Source organism: Arachis ipaensis, chromosome B07, assembly GCF_000816755.2.
Source record: "Arachis ipaensis cultivar K30076 chromosome B07, Araip1.1, whole genome shotgun sequence".
Taxonomy (NCBI): Eukaryota; Viridiplantae; Streptophyta; class Magnoliopsida; order Fabales; family Fabaceae; genus Arachis; species Arachis ipaensis.
The window spans coordinates 95,355,687-95,361,686 of record NC_029791.2 but is presented as its reverse complement, the minus strand read 5'-3'; positions in this window follow the sequence as shown (position 1 = coordinate 95,361,686).

Below are 6,000 nucleotides of genomic sequence, written 5' to 3'. Positions count from 1 at the left end.
CTGTACGTACCAGAAATCATTGGAAGCAATTTTTGGGCTATTTTTGACCCAGTTTTTGGCCTGAAACACACAGATTAGAGGCTATAAAGTGGGGGAATGCATCCATTCATGATACAACATACATTCACACAATTTTTAGGATTAGATGTAGTTTTAGGGAGAGAGGTTCTCTCCTCTCTCTCAAGTTTAGGATTAGGATTTCAACTTCATTCCAAGTTTAATGTTCCTTTAATTTATATTTCTCTTCTACTTTTATTTACTCTAATGCTTTTATTTGTATCTGACTTATGTTGCCCAATTGGCTTATGAACTTTTCCATGTTAGGTTTGAATATTCTATTTAATATTAATTGAGGTATTTCAGATTAATGATTGTTTTATTTATGATGCTTTCAATTCAATTTAGATTTATTTTCCCCTTTTGGCTTTGGTTAAGTAATTTATAACACTTGAGTTATCAACTCAGCTGTTGATTGAAATTGAAATTCTTTGCTGGTCAATTTGCACTCCAATAACTCTAGTCTCTCCATAGGAGTTGACTAGGACCTGAGGATCAAATTAATTTGTCCACTTGACTTTCCTTTGTTTAGCAAGGGTTGATTAAAAGTGGGAGAAGAATCCAATTCTCTTCATACCTGAGAAGGATAACTAGGATAGGATTTCAAATTCTTATACCTTGCCAAGAGATTTTTATTATTATCAATTTATTTTCCTTGTCATTTAAATTATTTTCCCCCTTATTTTCAAAAACCCAAAAATATATCTTTTTACATAACCAATAATAAATCATACCTCCCTGCAATTCCTTGAGAAGACGATCTGAGGTTTAAATACTTCGGTTATAAATTTTATTGGGTTTTGTTACTTGTGATAACCAAACTTTTGTAAGAAAGGAATTCTTGTCGGTCTAGAAGCTATACTTACAACGGGAATTTATTTGTGAAAATTCTAGATCGCGCGAGAGTTTCGTTCTTCAAAATGGCGCCGTTGCCGGGGAATTGCAAACGTGTGCCTTATTATTGGTTTTTGTAAATATTTTATTTTACTTGTTTATTTACTTTTATTTTTGTTTTTAATTTTTATTAGCTATTATGAGTTCTCACCTCCGTCGCTTTGAGTTTGGTTCCAATGTTGTTGTAAGGAATGGAAACTATAACGAAAATAGGCATCAAGGTTCGAAGAATCAAAGATGGGAGGAGCCACAAGGATTTGATCAACCCTCTTGGCAACAACCCCCTCCAATGCGCTATAACCAACCTCCACCAAATTACTATGGTCAAGAGCCATTCCAGGGAGCGTACCGAGATGATGAATATGATGGACCCCCTTACCAACAAGTCCCACCATATGCTTATGAACCACCTCCTCAACACAACTCTGGACCACCATACTCACAAGCCCCCTACTACCAAACACCATCACATGATTCTAACCCTTATCCACCATATCAACCACCCTATGAGCCATATGAGCCATACATAGATCCACCCCAATTCCAACCCAGTTATTCCCAAGGACCACCACCTCCATATACACCACATCTATATCCATCAATCCAAGAGCCTTATGATCCTACTTATGATATCTGAGCAGAACAAGAGTCAAGGGATTGTATCAAGGAAACAATGGATCAATTTCAAGCAACCCTGCGTCAGTTGGACCGAGCGGTAAACCGAATGGCACCCGAAGTTTTCATGGCTAAAGAATCTCAACTTGAGAACAAGGAATTAAAGTGTGCTATACAAAAAGTGGAAAAGATGGAGAGTGATGAACCACCCTCTTATCATGAACCTTTCCTCTCAAATAATGAGCCCTCACATCCACCTCAACCTTCAATGCATGATACTATTGGTGTTCTTCTTCAAGGGCAAGAAGATATGAAACGGCGGGAAGTACTAGAATTCACGACTGCCTTTATCAAGGTAGTAAATTGATTAGCTTCCCAATATTTGAGCATTCAAAGTACTCCCATGGCTACATGTGGAAAATCTAAAGAAGAGCGTAGCATGAAGGAGACACTAGAACTTCCGGTGGACAATAAGGAACATGGCTTTGTATTGGAACAAGTGGAGGAAGCCATAACAGTTGCAGAGGAAGAAGTGGTTGAAGATTTAGGAGATGCTGAACCTCCATGGGAATCTAGAATTGTAGAGTACCCTTCCAATAGGATTGAAATTGATGTCAAGAAGGCCAGTGCACAACCTCCATGGCATATTCCTTATGAAAACATGGATGGTATAGATCAAGAAATAAGTTCCCTTGGTGATGAGAATCATGCATCAAGTCCTCCCAGTGATAAATCTACATCCGCAAACGAACTCCTTGAGTATGAAGACTCTTCTCTGATTGAGTCTACAAATGATGTGGAAGTAGAAGCCCTTCGAAAAGGATGGACGGGAGTTGAGTACGCTTTGTCAAGAACGTTGGAGACTTCTCCACCTAGGTTGTCATCTACTCCTTCACTTGAGTGGGTAAAACTTATCTCTGTTCATCTTCCTATCCCACTTGAGTACGGTATTCTTGAAACAGACGGCCAACTCAAGAAGATTTGTGGCATAAAGCGTAAGAAGAGACTGCTTAGTGGTTGGAGTTACAAATCAAGGCTCATCAAGGTTGATATTTCAAGAGATAGATGTAAGGGCTCAACTGGTGATAATTTGGTTAGATCTAAAAGAAGAGTTTGGTACTCCATAGAGAATTCAGATTGCTTGCTACCCGGTTAGAACAATGATGATCAACACAAAGACGGGTGCAAAGGCAAGGTCTGGGATCCCGAAATTCATTCTACTAATCAACTCTCATGGGGCCTTGTCACGCGCTTTAACTTGCTTAAAGGCTTTCTACGCCTAGTTTGGGATCCCGAAGGCCATTGGAATCACAAACATTGGTGGAGATTCCTGGATGAGTTCAAGCATAAGACACCATAACAAAGGACTCCCCAAATGTCCAACTTAAGGACTTTAACTAAAAGTGCTAGGTGGAAGACAACCCACCATGGTATGATCGTTCCTTTTTCAATTTTAATTTTATTTCATTTTGTTTGTTTTTGAGTTTTATTTTATTTTATTTTATTTCATTGAACCTGGAATTACTCATAACATCCATATCAGCATTGCATTTGCATCTACAAAATAATAAAAAAAAAAGCACGCACGCAACGCGGCAGCGTCGCTGATGTGTCTGCGTCACCAGTGCGTTTTGAAGAAAAAAGAATTGGACAGAGAGTCACGCGAAAGCGTGGCTGGAGGCGTGCCTTAGGCACAACTATGATCATGCAACCGTGTCGCTGACGTGTTCGCGTCGTTTGCAAAATAGCCTCCCTACGCGTCCGCGTCATACACACGAACGCGTGGCCCTGCAAATTCGACGTAAATGGGTATATGGCAGAGAGTTATGATGGAGCTGGGCTGGACTCATGCTAGAAGCACAAGCCCTCCCACGCGAACGTGTGTCCCACGCGTCCGCGTCGTTTTGCAATTATGGCCATTCACGCGATCGCGTCACCCACGCGAACGCGTCACCCAAAAATTTTGGCAAAATGAGTTTGAGACAGAGAGTTGCGCGAGCGCGTCGCTGCTCTCGTGCCATTCGCACAAATCAAGTCACGCGACCGCGTGACCCACGCATTCGCGTCGCATGCGGCGCACAGATTATCCCCATCAGCCAAAATATCTTATCTTTTCTTCACCAAATTCTTATTTTTGTTTTCCCTTATTATTATTTCTTTCTTCTCTCTTCTTCCTTCTCTATTCTTTCTCACTTTTTACTTTTCCCTTTTTCTTTTCTTTTTACATCCACTATCAAGGTTCTTTTCTTCTTCCTTATTTACTTCTTCATTATTATTCCTTTTCTTTTATTCATGTCTTCTTATTACTTTCATTATGCATATCTTCTTTTTTTCCTTCTTTTTATTCCTTTAATTAGTGTTGAAAATTTATTTGGGTCATTATTTATTTCTGTATTCTGTTTGTGGATTTATATATTGTTTGACAATTAATATTACTTCCTTAAAGGGTTGCTTGCATGTTCTATCTTATATTTTCCACAACATATTTACCATGCATGCTAAGTGTTTGTGAAAAAGCCCGTATGGTATTGTGTATTATTTTAAATTACTTAATTCTACTATGTTAATGCCTATTTTTCACAAAACTCCTTTTATATTTTATTTATTTAATCTAATTGTTAATACAAACAGATTATTAGTTTGAAAGACTTGGTAATCTAACTTGGACATTGAATGCTTGATCTATGCTACTCATGCCTTTGCCAGCATGCCAATAACACATCTTGCATTTAATTGCCATCACATGCACTTGCTATATTATCTTTGATGAACTTTTCACATGCAGTCTAGACCATGTGTTAACGACATCCTCCTTACAGTGCATTGATTACCACCATAATGTTCGCTCCCTTGCTCGAACCCTTAGCTTTACATGTTACTTTCTTTTTTCCTTTTTAGGATGGCCATCAAGAAAGGTAAAGAGAAAGCTACTCTCAAACCACCAGTAAGGAGAGGAACAAAAAGAGCACTAGCTGCGGAACCACCCATCCACTTGAACATCTTAGCATGCCCCGAGGACGGTGCAATCTTTAAGTGCGGGAGGTCGATACCGATCTCCGTGGGTTAGTACCTTCCTGTCCCAACACCAATGTTTAAATTTTCTTTGTAGTTAGTTGTTGTATTCGCATGTTTGTTTGATTTTGTGCATATTTTACCACCACTTGGTTAAAGTAATATTTTCTTTTTCAAGAAATTATTTTATAATATTTTACTAATTTGAATTAAAATTTTTTGTTAAACTTGTTTGAAGAAATATTATATTTGAACATGGTTTAGAGCTCGAACACACAAAACCAGTGAGATTTTGAGCCTATTTGGATTGGTTGCATTTTATCAACCAATATTTTATTTTTAGTGTGTTGTTCTCTCTAAAATTGTGATCTTTGTCTTGCTTAATTCTATATTTCCATGGTTTGATGTATACATGCACTTATATGATTGAGGCCTTTGTTTCACTGAGCTTACATACCCATATGGCCTTACCCTTTCATTATCCTTTGCCAACCAATTTGAGCCTATTTTATCCCTTTGTTCTTTACTTTAGCACATCATTAACTCTAAGCGGAAAACAATAATATCCTTAATTTGAATCCTTGGTTAGCTTAGACTAGTGAAAGTGCTCACGAATTAAGTGTGGGAAAAAGTGGGTTTGGAAACGTTTGGTTTAAGAATTGGGTGTTATATATATTTATTAAAATGTGAAAAAAATATTTAGGACATGTTCATGCATTCAATACCTTAATCATATGCATTGAGAAAAAAATAAATAAATAAATAAATAAATAAAGAGAGAGAGAAAAAGAAAAGAAAAAATAGCAAATAATAAAAAAGGGGACAAAATGCCCCAAAGTAAATGGTGAAAGCAATGCATATGTACTATACTCGAAATTAGGATGCATGAATATGTGGAAAACATGGTTAATGGATAGTTAGATGTGGATTATCTAAAGCTAGGTGGGAAAAGTTTAAGTTAATTAAGGATTCAGATTTTAGTCCACTTGACCAAATACAATCCTACCTTGACCCTAACCCCATTACAACCCTTAAAAGACCTCTTGATATGTGTATTTATGCATTAATTTTTTGTTGATTGGTAGAAGAAAAGCAAGCCTTAGAAAGCAAGATTAGTAGAGAATTGAGAGAATCGAACCTTAAACACTTGAGTGATTAGAGTGTATACACTTCCAGTGAGGGTTCGATGCTCGATTCTTTGTTCTCGGCTTTCATGAGCTATCTTCTTCTTGCAAGTCTATTTGTACTTCATTTTATGATTTGAATTAGTGAAATCCAGTTCATATTTGTTCTTGAAGAATTTGTTTACTTTTAACCAAGTAGGAAAAAGCATTCTGCATTTAGTTGCATTCATAGGTTGCATTTCATACATTCTACCATTCCCCTTCACTCTTTTAGTTCTCTTAAGCTTAGCATGAGGAC